The following is a 13,944-nucleotide window of genomic DNA, read 5'->3' on the forward strand; positions in this document are numbered from 1 at the left end:
TGTTAAATTGGTCTTTGAAACTGAGTACACCAACCAGTTCCATAACCAGATGAGATGCCTTGCAGCTACAATGGATACTATACTCCTGGAAGATGTCCAAACAAGATCAAACTGGGCATCAGCCAGAGATGCCACCCCTGGCTCTAAGTAGGAGAGTTTCTTGACTACCTCCCTACATGGTTCTAACATCTGCTGGACATGTTGAGACAAATGCAAGCCCAACCTTGTGTCAGGGAAAAAGGTCTATTTCCTGGTCTTGAACCAGGGTCTGCTGATTCTGGGGTTGGTGTGCTGTGCATGATGCTAGGGGATAGCTCAGAGAAACCCAACTTCAACCTAAAGAGAGCCTGCTATATGGCCCCAAGTGAGGATCTGGATTGGTCCTCAGGGGAACTCAAAAGGAGGGCTGGGTCACCTTCCGGGTATTCCCAGTATTTAGACGTATGGAGGCCAAAGAAAGGTGTAGGATTCCGGAGGAGATGTGCATTCTTGCTGCTGTTATGTGTATTAATGCCATATTGTAAAGTTTGGAAAGCTTGTCTCTAATTGTAAGAAAATATGAAATTGCCATACTGGATCAGACCAAGGGTCCATCAAGCCCAGCATCCTGTGGGTGAGCAGTTACTGGAAAGAATCCACCATCAAAGACCCAGACTGATATCTACACTGAAAGTAAGTCTTATCTCATTTGTGATTTACCATCATTGTGAATTATCCTTTTAAGTTTACCTGCAGTGCATAAGTCAGGAAGTGTTCTATTGGCATTCCTAATAAACCACTATTCCAACATAAATACCATGTTTGTGTGTGTGTGTTGCAAAGATCTTCAGCTTGACACCTTGCAGCAGCTACAAGTGGCTATCTGCAGTGCCATACTAGCTGCCTTGAAGGCTTGCTTTAACATCGACTCTTATCTTTCTGCCTCTGGAAGAGTTCTCTTGGTCACAGAGCAAACCAGGGTTTCTTTGGGAATCTCAGCTTTTCCTACTGCTGCACCATTAAGGTAAATAATTTAGTCAGCGTACATCCTCCCTTAAAAATTTGCCTCTGGAAACTCCCCCTCCAGATCATTCAAATCCTGAACTGCCAGATGCAAAGTACAGGATTTTAGGAGACTTTCTGATACTAATCATGATGGAGTCCTCTGCGGAAGAAGAAATCTCTTCTTCACTTCTGCAGTATTTTAAGGTCTGCCAAGGCTAAGTAATTAAGAAAGAAAATTCTTCTCAATGAAAAAGACACACCATAGCCTAACCTTCTTCTCTCTGGAAGAAATTCTCCCTCCTCCAATACACTCTCACTGCTAGTGGCTCTCAGGATATTAAAGTCTCCAAGGAATCCTTACAGCCTGGCAAACATCTTCCTCCATGTCCTTGTTCTTTTCTTTCCTTGGCCTTTTTTTTTCTCTCCTGCAGTTCCAATAACATAGAAATCTGTGGAACAGATTTAGAGATTGAACTCTGTCCCATTGTGAAAACCTGATGCAGATATTTGAGAAATTCCTGGAAAAACACCCAGGAGGCAAAGGAGGCTTCCAGGAAGAAGGAATGGATGCTGCAGCAGTGCTACCCTGTGCAGGAACAGTAACCTCAAAAACATGGTCCATGGGCGACAGAGCTGGGGGTTCTGCTCCGCATCACCTCTCCGCATGCCCAACATGGCTGCTTTTTCTGCCACAGCGCTTATCACATCACTGTAAAAAAGTTGAATAGATAGTTTTGCCAGCATAGTCCCCCACTAGACCACTGAAATCCTCAGCTCACTGTTTCTTGCAGTGCTCTGCACACTGCCAGCACAGCTGTTCTGCTCCCCTCAGTGTAGCATGTGACTGCTGCATCTACTGCAGAGTGTGATCTTCCTGTGTTCTTTAGAAGAGGCCACAATTCCTTTTTTTTTTTTTTTTAATCCTCTCCAATTGAAGGAATTTATTAAAGAGCAACTCTCAACAGCAGGTGAGGGAACATCTGGTCCCCTGTCATCTTAAGCAGCATCCTGTCATTTGTTTTTGTCTATGCAATATTCAATTTTACAGATGTGGCATTAGTCAATTGCTATTTTTACTTGTATGTACTTTGTTTAATATTCAATTTTTTTGTCTTTAATCCTTCACTCTTTTTGGTCTTGGGTTGCCATGAGTATAGCAATTCTATTAAAATTGATGTTCTGGCTCTGGGGGTGCATGGCTCAATTTGCCTGCAAGAAGTTTTTTCAGTTTGATCATGTCCATCCTTCCTATGGTGGCATTGCGCTGTGCTCTCAGTTGCCTTCACTCTAGATTTTGTCTTCATCATTTTTAAAAATATTTGATGTAGTAAACTTACAATCTCGAGCTAAGCAATAAACTTGGACCAGAAAAATTAGCAAGGGCAGTTGGTACCAATATAAGAAAATTGAAGACTGGAAGGCTCATCTGCACCCCACAGCTCCCAGCAAAGGACTCCAGAGATCACAGTGAGAGACCCAGGCTTCGAACTCCACAGCCCCAGCTTCAAGAGGCCCTGCACCCCTTGCAGCAGAAGAAGACCGGAGGGCTCATCTGCATATTCTACCCAGCAGCCCCCGGAAGAAAATTCCACAGATCACAGTGAGCGATCCTCATCTTGAGTAGTGTGCTCAGTTCTGGTCACCACATCTCAAGAAAGATATAGCAGAATTAGAAAAGGTACAGAGAAGGGCGACCAAGATAATAAAGGGAATGGAAACAATTCCCCTATAAAGAGAGACTAAGAACATATGAACATGCCTTACTGAGTCAGATCAAGGGTCCATCAAGTCCAGCATCCTGTCTCCAACAGAGGCCAATCCAGGCCATAAGAACCTGGCAAGTACCCAAAAACTAAGACTATCCGATGCTACTGTTGCTAGTAATAGCAGTGGCTATTTTCTAAGTCAACTTAATTAATAGCAGGTAATGGACTTCTCCTCCAAGAACTTATCTAATCCTTTTTTAAACCTGCCTACACTAACTGCACTAACCACATCCCCTGGCAATAAATTCCAGAGTTTAATTGTGCGATGAGTGAAAAAGAACATTCTCTGATTAGTTTTAAATGTGCCACATGCTAACTTCATGGAGTGCCCCCTAGTCCTTCTATTATCTGAAAGAGTAAATAACCGATTCACATTTACCCGTTCTAGCCCTCTCATGATTTTAAACACCTCTATCATATCCCCCCTAACCTCTATCCTATCCCCCCTAACCTCTTTAGTCTTTCCTCATAGGGGAGCTGTTCCATCCCCTGTATCATTTTGGTCGCCCTTCTCTGTACCTTCTCCATCGCAACTATATCTTTTTTTAAGATATAGTTTTGAAGTGACCAGAATTGAACACAGTATTCAAGGTGCGGTCTCACCATGGAGCGATAGAGATTTAACTACTCTGAATAATTTGTTATCATCCGCAAATTTGATAACCTCACTCTTAATATTCCTTTCCAGATCATTTATAAATATATTGAAAAGCACGGGTCCAAGTACTGATCCCTGAGGCACTCCACTGTTTACCCTTTTCCACTGAGAAAATTGACCATTTAATCCTACTCTCTATCTTTTAGCCAGTTTGTAATCCATGAAAGGACATCGCCTCCTATCCCATGACTTTTTAGTTTTCTTAGAAGCCTCTCTTGAGGGATTTTGTCAAATGCCTTCTGAAAATCCAAATACATTACATCTACCAGTTCACCTTTATTCACATGTTTATTAACCCCTTCAAAAAAAATGAAGCAGATTTGTTAGGCAAGACTTACCTGGCGTAAATCCATGTTGACTGTATTCCATTAAACCATGTCTTTCTATATGCTCTACAGTTTTGATCTTTAAAAGAGTTTCCACTATTTTTCCCGGCACTGAAGTCAGGCTCACTGGTCTATAGTTTCCCGGATCGCCCCTGGAGCCCTTTTTAAATATTGGGGTTACATTGGCCACCCTCCAGTCTTCAGGTACAATGGATGATTTAATGATAGGTTACAAATTTTAACTGACAGATCAGAAACTTCATTTTTGAGTTCCTTCAGTACCCTATGATGCATACCATCAGATCCAGGTGATTTGCTACTGTTTAGTTTGTCAATCTGGTCTACTATAACTTCCATGTTCACAGTGATTTGGTTCAGTTCGTCTGATTCGTCACCCTTGAAAACCATCTCCAGAACTGGTATCTCCCCAACATCCTCATTAGTAAACACAGAAGCAAAGAATTTTAGTCTTTCTGCAATGGACTTATCTTCCCTAAGAGCCCCTTTAACGCCTCGGTAATCTAACGGTCCTACTGACTCCCTCACAGGTTTCTTGCTTTGGATATATTTTAAAACGTTTTTATTATTAGTTTTTGCCTCTATGGCCAACTTCATTTCAAATTCTCTCTTCGCATGTCTTATCAATAATTTACATTTAACTTGACAATGCTTATGCTTTATCCTATTTTCTTCAGATGGATCCTTCTTCCAATTTTTGAAGGATTTTTTTTTGCTAAAATAGCCTCTTTCACCTCACCTTTTAACCATGCTGGTAGTCGTTTTGCCTGGAATACATCTGGACTACGCATCTAGGATTGTATTTTTAAACAGTGTCCATGCCTGTTGAACACTTTTAACCTTTGCAGCTGCACCTTTCAGTTTTTTTCTATTTTCCTCATTTTATCAAAGTTTCCCTTTTGATAATTTAGTGTTAGAGCTGTAGATTTACTTATTGTCCCCTTTCCAGTTATTAGTTTAAATTTAATCATGTTATGATAACTATTGCCAAGTGGCCCCATTACCGTTACCTCTCTCACCAAATCCTGCATTCCACTAAGAATTAAATCTAAAATAGCTCCCTCTCATTGATTCCTGAACCAATTGCTCCATGAAGCAGTCATTTATTACATGCAGGCACTTTCTGTCTCTAGCAAGTCCTAATGTTACATTTACCCCATCAATATTGGAGAAATTTAAATCTCCCATTATTATTGCATTGCCAAATTGGTTAGCTTCCCTGATTTCTCTTAGCATTTCATCATCTGTCTGACCATTTTGTCCAGGTGGATGGTAGTATTCTCCTATCACTATACTCTTACCCAACACACATGGGATTTCTACCCATACAGATTCTACTGAGCATTTAGTCTCTTGTATGAACTTTATCCTGTTGGACTCTATACCCTCCCGGACATAAAGTGCCACACCCCCACCAAGTTAATCCTTCCTATCATTGCGATATAGTTTGTACCCTGATATAGCATTGTCCCATTGGTTATCCTCCTTCCACCAGGTCTCTGTGATGCCAATTATGTCAATTTCATCATTTACTGCTATACACTCTAATTCTCCCATCTTACTTCTTAGACTTCTAGCATTGGCATACAGACATTTGAAAAGTGTATTGTTTTTTTTTTATTAACAACCTGCTTTTCAGTTGTTAGGGATAATTTGGAAATCTTTAGCTCAGGTGATTTTTTTACATATAGGCACATGGACTCCCCAGGTCGCGGCCCAGCGCACAGGAGGCCCGCTGGCGCGCGGGGATTTACGCCTCCCTCTGGGAGGCGTAAATCCCCCGACAAAGGTAAGGGGGGGGTTTAGACAGGGCCGGGCGGGTGGGTTAGGTAGGGGAAGGGAGGGGAAGGTGAGGGGAGGGCAAAGGAAAGTTCCCTCCGAGGCCGCTCCGATTTCGGAGCGGCCTCGGAGGGAACAGGGGTAGGCTGCGCGGCTCGGCGCGCGCCGGCTATACGAAATCGATAGCCTTGCACACGCCGATCCAGGATTTTAGCGGATACGCGCGGCTCCGCGCGTATCTACTGAAATCCAGCGTACTTTTGTTTGCGCCTGGAGCGCAAACAAGGGTAGGCTATTCGCACTCGTTTTAAAATCCGCCCCTTAGAGAATAGCCACTGCCATTAGCAATGGTTACGTGGAATAGACTTAGTTTTTGGGTACTTGCCAGGTTCTTATGGCCTGGATTGGCCACTGTTGGAAACAGGATGCTGGGCTTGATGGACCCTTGGTCTGACCCAGTATGGCATTTTCTTATGTTCTTATTGGAACCTCTTGTTGGGATGCCCTAACTCTCCTGTTTCATTAGTATCCTTCAAGAATACATTCCTCCGAACCATGCACTGCTGAGTGACTGTTGGCTTTCCCCCTTGTCCTAGTTTAAAAGCTGCTCTTATCTCCTTTTTAAGAGTTAGTACCAGCTGCTTGGTTCCACTCTGGTTAAGGTGGAGCCCAACCTTTCGGAAAAGTTTCCCCAGTTCCTTACAAAACTGAATCCCTCTTCCCTGCACCATTGTCTCATCCATGCAGTCAAAACTCTGGAGCTCTCCCTGTCTCTGGGGACCTGCACGTGGAACAGGAAGCATTTCAGAGAATGCCACCCTGGAGGTCCTTGATTTCAGCTTTCTACCTAAAATCCTAAATTTGGCTTCCAGAACCTCTCTCTCACATTTTCCTATGTCGTTGGTGCCCATATGTACCATGACAGCTAGCTCCTCCCCAGCACTTTCTATAATCCTATCTAGGTGACGCATGGACTGCCATCTTCACACCAGGTAGGCAAGTTACCAGGTGGTCCTCACGTCCACAGCCACTCTGCTATAAGAAAATTATTATTTACCTGCTAATTTTCGTTCCTGTAGTACCATGGATCAGTCCAGACAGTGGGTTATGTCCCCAATCCAGCAGATGGAGTCAGCACAAGCTTTGAGGGGGCGTATCCATATATACTACTACCCCCTCTGCAGGAGTTCAGTATCGAGTATATCAAAGCCCGAGTAGAAACCCCCGAAGGATCAAGTTTGTGGAAACAGATAATGAAAACAATTGTAACCGCAACAAGTAACTGCAAACATCCTACCAACTTGTAGGGAGCTGTGAAAAACAGCGAAAAGAAACAACTGTGAAGACACAGAACACTGCGAGCAAGAAGCAGCGCAGAGCTGAGCAGGATCAAGAACCCAAACGCGGTGGGCGTCTGGACTGATCCATGGTACTACAGGAACGAAAATTAGCAGGTAAATAATAATTTTCTTTTCCCTGTACGTACCTGGATCAGTCCAGACAGTGGGATGTACCCAAGCTTCCCTAAATCGGGTGGGGTCCTGCGAGGCCTGCTCGGAGAACCTGCTCGCCAAAGTGTCCAGAGACCGAAGAGGCGAGGTGCAGACGATAGTGCCTCGAGAACGTGTGTAACGATTTCCAGGTGGCTGCCCTACAAATTTCCTGCGAGGATACCGAGCGAACCTCCGCCCAGGAAGCCGCCTGAGAACGTGTAGAATGCGCTACGATTCCGGGTGGGGGAGTCCGACCCGCCCCAATGTAAGAAGCAGCAATGCCGGCCTTCAGCCATCTGGCAATGGTAGTCTTCGAGGCCTGAGACCCCTTCTTAGGACCGGCCCAGAGTACAAAGAGATGGTCAGAGGTTCGGAACTCATTTGTAGCCTCCAGATAGAGGCGCAGAGTGCGCTTGACATTCAAGAGACGGAGAGACTTCGGCTCTGAGGAAGAGAAGGACAGCAACTCCACCGTCTGGTTCACATGGAATGCAGAAACCACCTTCGGAAGGAAGGAGGGAACGGTGCGAAGCGAAACTCCAGAGTCGGAGAAACGGAGATAGGGCTCTCTACACAACAGAGCCTGCATCTCCGAGATGCGTCGAGCGGAACAGATGGTCACAAGAAATACAGTCTTGAGAGTGAGATCCTTTATCGTTGCGCTGCGCAGCGGCTCGAACGGTGGTCCCGACAGGGAGCAAAGCACAAGGTTAAGACTCCAGGAGGGACAAGGGTCCCGTAACGGAGGACGCATATGCTTGACACCCTTGAGAAAACGAGCAATGTCAGCGAACCAAGGGCGGCCACCTGAACCCGTAGTGAATTATAGGTGAGCCCTTTTTCCACCCCCGCCTGTAGAAACTGAAGGATCTGAGGTACAGAAGCCTTAGCGGGTCTCGTGGCCTGGCTGGTACACCACAGCTCGAACACCTTCCAGACTCGAACATAGGCCGATGTCTTTCGTGCCCGCAATAGCGTGGATACTACCGCCTCCAGGTAGCCCCGACGCCGGAGGCGGCGCCTCTCAAAAGCCAGGCTGCAAGACAGAAGAATTCTGCCTGCTCGAAAAATACCGGGCCCTGATGTAGGAGCTGGGGGAGGTGCCCCAGCCTGATTGGCCTGTCGATCACCAGCTGTAGCAGGTCCGCAAACCAGGGTCGCCTGGGCCATTCTGGGGTGACGAAAACCACGGTCCCCTGATGGCTTTCTATTCTGCGGAGCATCCTGCCCACCAGGGGCCATGGTGGAAAAGAAAGATATGGCGGCCACGGGAGGACCAGGGCATCCACTCCCTCCGCGCTCTCTCCGGCGACTGAAGAAGCGTGGAGCCTTGGCGTTGAGAGCGGACGCCATCAGATCCAAGTGGGGGGCCCCCCACCGATGGACGAGAAGTTGCATTGCTTTGTCGGAGAGAGACCACTCTCCGGGTCCAGCAGTTGACGACTGAGGAAGTCCGCCTGGACGTTGTCCACACCGGCGACGTGCGAGGCCACTAGCCGGACGAGATGACGCTCCGCCCATTGCATCAGCAGCGCCGCCTCGAGCGCGACCTGCGGGCTGCGCGTGCCTCTTTGTCGGTTGATGTAGACCACGGTGGTAGCGTTGTCCGATAGGATTCTGACTTCTCGGTTCCGAAGAAGCGGGAGGAAATGTCGCAGAGCTAGCCGGACCGCTCTGGTTTCCAGACGGTTGATTGACCACTTCGCCTCCACCGTGGACCACGTCCCCTGCGTGGCGCTTCGATCGCAGACTGCACCCCAGCCTGCTAGACTGGCATAGGTGGTCACCACCACCCAATTTGGCAGATCGAGGGACATGCCACGGGCCAGGTTCGGCGGATCCAACCACCAGCCCAGACTGTCCCTGGCATTCTGTGGGAGCGGGAGAATCATCTGATAGTCCTGCAATACTGGTTTCCAACGGGAGAAGAGCGCCCACTGTAAGGTCCTGAGGTGCGCGAAAGCCCAAGGTACAAGGTCGATGGTGGACCCCATCACTCCCAGGAGTTGCAGGTAGTCCCAGGAGGTGGGCTCTGGTAACGCAGAGAACCGTCGTGTGTGATCCCGCAAGGATTGAGCTTTGTCCTGGCGCAGAAAAACTTTGCCCAGTAGGGTGTCGAAAGTTGCCCCCAAAAAAAACCCAAGCGTTGCGAGGGCATGAGGGAGCTCTTGGAGAAGTTCACTACCCATCCCAGGGAATGTAGAAACCGTACTACTCGAGTCACCGCTGAGCGTCCATGATCGAATGACTTCGCCCGGAGGAGCCAATCGTCCAGATAAGGATTAACCAGGATGCCCTCCTTCCGGAGAGCTGCCGCCACAACTACCATGATCTTGGTGAAGGTGTGCAGCGCCGGCGCCAATCCAAATGCGAGAGCCGTGAACTGAAAATGCTGGTCCAGAATTTTGAAACGAAGGAAACTGTGGTGGTCCGGGCGGATGGGAATGTGCAGGTAGGCCTCCGTTAAGTCCAGGGAGGCGAGGAACTCCCCCCGATGCACCACCGCAATCACTGACCGGAGCGTTTCCATGCGGAACCGAACGACTCGAAGGGATTTGTTGACTTCCTTGAGGACTAGGATAGGCCGGAAGGAACCGTCCTTCTTTGGTACGACGAAATAGATGGAATAGTGGCCCGAGCCCACCTCTCCGAAGGGCACGGGCGCAGTAGCGCCTATCTCCCGGAGTCTGTCCAGAGTCAGCTGCACCGCTCCTCTCTTGAGGTCCGAGCCACAGGGGGAAAAGATGAACCTTCCCTGCGGGGGGCGGACAAATTCCAATGCGTAGCCGTGTTTTATGGTATCCAGGACCCACTGGTCCGAGGTGATCCGTGCCCACTCCGCTTAGAAATACGTTAGTCGGTCCCCAATCCTGGGGACAGGGGAGTGGGCGAGACTGGCATCATTGTGAAGACTTGGTATAGGGGTTCCCGGTTCCGGGAGTAGTGCGTGCGGGCCGATGCCCGCGGAAGGCGCGCAACCAGGACTGAGACCTGGGGGCGGATGGCCGGGAGCCCGTCTGTCTGTAGCCCCTGTAGCGCCGTTGCGCTCTGGCTCTGGTCCGAGAAGAAGAAAACGCTCTGGATGGTCGAAACCTATCCTCCGGCAGCCGATGAACAGCGTTCTCCCCCAGGGACTTGATGATCTGGTCCAAATCCTCCCCGAAGAGGAACTTGCCCCTGAAGGGAAGAGAGCCCAGACTGGACTTAGAGGACGTATCAGACGCCCAATTGCGTAGCCACAGTAGTCGTCGTGCTGCCACTACCGAAACCATGGATCTTGTGAGGACCCGAAAAAGGTCGTACGAGGCGTCCGCCCCATACGCCACTGCGGCTTCTAGCCGATCTGCCTGGGCAGCCTCATCGGACGGCAGGTTCTGAGACGTGAGGAGTTGTTGCACCCAAAGGAGACTAGCCCGCTGGGCAAGCGAACTGCACATCACCGCCCGCATACCCAGAGCGGAGACCTCGAAAACCCGCTTAAGGAAAACTTCCAACTTACGATCCTGTGTGTCCCGCAACGCCGCACCTCCCGTCACTGGGATAGTCGTCCTCTTCGTGACCGCCGACACTGCGGAGTCCACCTTTGGGACCTTGATGAGGTCCAGAAAATCTTCGGGGAGCGGGTACAGCTTTTCCATAGCCCGGCTGCTCTTCAGGGAGGCCTCCGGGGTGTCCCATTCCCTGGTGAGAAGTTGTAAAAACGAGTCATGAATGGGAAAAGCCCGAGCCCTCGGCCGGAGTGCCGCCAGGACAGGATCTCCCTTCCTTGAAGAAGTGATGACAGCGGGAGCTACTGGGGCAGGCGGGTCTGGTGGCGGATCCAAATCTAATTCTTGGATAATCTGCGGGATGAGGTCGTCCAGCTCTGCCCTCTGTCCTGCCCACCGAAGAGGCGTAGGGTACGCGGATCATCCCCCTCCTGTGTGCCGTCCCCTTGTCCCCCGTCCGGGAGGTCAAGTCCATGTCCCGCTGGGTCTGGCACCGCCCCCACTGCCGCGGGCGTGGATCGGACCCGGGTAGGAAGGCGGGAGGCCCCCACTCCCGGAGGGTCGGGGGGGGGGCCGGCGTCGAGGGCGACATCCGAGGGATCTTAGGAGGGGGGGGGGGGTCCCACAGGTGCTTCCAGCCCCTGCAGATAAGCGGTATGCATGAGCAGGATAAACTCCGGAGAGAACCCCGGCCTGCTCGGGTGCGCTTCGGGGGCGGCGTGGTTCCTGCTCCCTGGCTCTGGGTGCTTGGTTCCTGCACCAAAATCGGGGGAACACCCCCGCTGGTAGAGTCCTCCAGGGATCCATTCTCCCTCGTGGCCTCCAGGGATCCGTTCCCCCTCGTGGCCTGCGCCTCAGGGCGCTCAGAATGTAAAATGGCCGCCGTTCCCGCCAAAAATGGCGGAGTGGCCGGCCCGCACCGCCCGGGCAAAAAAGAGAAATCAGTCAGGGACTGTGAGGTACCTTCCCCCCCGGGAAGGCATCGTGCACAGATGCCCTCCCGGGAAATCCGGGACCCCGGGTCTCCGCAGGCCGCACAGCGGGACGGCCGCGGCATCGGGATCGCTGCAGGAGAAAAGAAAAAGCCACGGGGGGGGGCCACGCGCACAAAGGCGCCGCTGCGGGGGGGCCCGGTCGGCCCGCACTGCCCGCTGTCTGAAAATAGAGGAGGGTGCCGCGGGGGGGCCTTCCTGGCCACACGACCCGCCCCAGACATCTTTCCCTAAATGGCTCAGCAGCCCATGAGGAGCTGTAAAATGGCCGCGGGTGAGGGAGTAAAGAGCGAAGAGGCCAGCTCCACCGGCTTTCGCGGGCACCGGGGGCTGAGCTGTAAAGGAAAAAAACTACAAAGGAAAAACAAACTTACCCCTGGCTGCAACGAGAAATAAACAGCAAGGCCGCAGAGAAGAGACAAGGAAGATAAGCCACTCCCCAGAAGTTGAAAGAACTCTGCCTTTTTTTTTTTTTTTTTTTAAACTTAATACAAACTTGATACAAACTTGATCCACAGATAAAGACAACAACAAGCCATAATCAAGCAAGAAAGTGAAGGAAAAGGAGGGGAAGCCTGATTCCCCTACTCGCATCTGCTGGAGTCAGAAGATACTGAACTCCTGCAGAGGGGGTAGTAGTATATATGGATACGCCCCCTCAAAGCTTGTGCTGACTCCATCTGCTGGATTGGGGACATAACCCACTGTCTGGACTGATCCAGGTACGTACAGGGAACAACATTTCTAATAATTGAATCACCAACTATCACCAATCACTTCTCTGCTCCAAGTTGTACTTATCCCTGTTTTATTGTAACTGTAACTGTTTTTTGGTTCAGCACCTGTTATTTACTTCGTTCTCTATACCTTTCATCACTCCCCTGTTTATTGTAAACCGGCATGATGTGACACTCTCACGAATGCCGGTATAGAAAAAACTAAAATAAATAAATAAATAAACTATGATGGCCGGCCTAACCCTTCCCTTCTGGGCAGTAGCCCTGGGAGACTTGTCCTCAGTGCAAGAGGACAATATATCACCTGGAGAGCAGGTCCTTGCTACAGGATCACTTCCTGCTACATCAGGGTGATGTTCTCCTACTGGGAGAACTTTCTGATCCAAGGCAGCACTGGGGCTGCCAGACTGCATTTCGGACTTGGCTACTATGTCCCTGAAGGTCTCATCAATGTACCTCTCTGTCTGCCTCAGCTCCTCCAAGTCTGCTACTCTAGCCTCCAGAGATTGGACTTCTTTCCTGAGAGCCAGGAGCTCTTTGCACCGAGTGCACACATACAATCTCTCACCGGTGGGTAAAAAAAAATCATACATGTGACAATCAATGCAAAAGACTGGAAAGCCCCCCCCCCCCCCCCTTGCTGCTGGACTGCTGCCTTCACCTTAATTTTATTGAGTTCCTAGTTAAGTTTAGGATACTAAGGAAGTTGGAATTAGAGTACTTTAAATTTACAAGTGTATTTACTAATTAATCTGCTAGTTAAATTTAGGGTACTAAGGGAGTTGGAATTTACTAATTAATTAGCTAGTGTCCTACAAGGGGATGATTAAACTTTCAATAAGGGCTGGTACAACTGTAAGATTTAGATAAGAGCCTGATTGTTTTTCCACTCTCTCATTCTTTTATTTCAGTCTTAAGATATTACTGTTCACATTTTTTTTAAAGCTCCTTGCATTTATCTACTCTCACCAGTACGAATCTAAATATGTAACAGGGTGCTGATATGATTCTGATCAGAACCTCATGCAAGCATGACACATAGACACCTGTAAAGTAAAAATATATCACAAACTACACACTGGACAAGGGCAGAAGGGAGTGTGGATCCACAATCCTTGCCTCTCATTTTTTCAGTATCTAATCAGTCAAAGAAACCTTTTCCCATCTATGGACAGTAATTTTTCTGTCTCTTCTATGTACTTTGTATAACGTATCACTGCTGAAATGCCACAGAATTCTGCCCATGTTTACTATTTTGGCTGTAGAATGAAGCCTTGTGCTGCTACCAAAGGGGGGCTGCTTCCACTATTCGTCCTTAAAAGCATCTTTCAGAGATGTGGGAAAGGATGCCCTTGGAAGCAAGTCTCCATAAATTCAATCTTCAGCAGTGTGGTTGTAGTTCTGATACAGGCTAGCTGCTGCAGGTCTTTATAAGAGAAGGTAAAGATCACTGTTCTTTATATAGCAACTGAAACTAATTGAATGAGACCATACTGTTCCACTCACCGGAAGCCTGGGACCCTGTTTTCCAGTCCGTCCCCCCCCCAGCTGCCTTTTTCCTCCTCTCTGTTGGGTTTAAGAAATGGCACCATGTTCCCTCCCTATCCTAGAAGCAAACAGCACTTAACATGAGTAGGCTCCAAGCAGCCCAGGTGTGATGAGAGCTCCCCTTCAATTCTAAAGCAAAACCCTGTTCCTTAGGA

Source organism: Rhinatrema bivittatum, chromosome 1 (assembly GCF_901001135.1).
Source record: "Rhinatrema bivittatum chromosome 1, aRhiBiv1.1, whole genome shotgun sequence".
NCBI classification, from domain to species: domain Eukaryota; kingdom Metazoa; phylum Chordata; class Amphibia; order Gymnophiona; family Rhinatrematidae; genus Rhinatrema; species Rhinatrema bivittatum.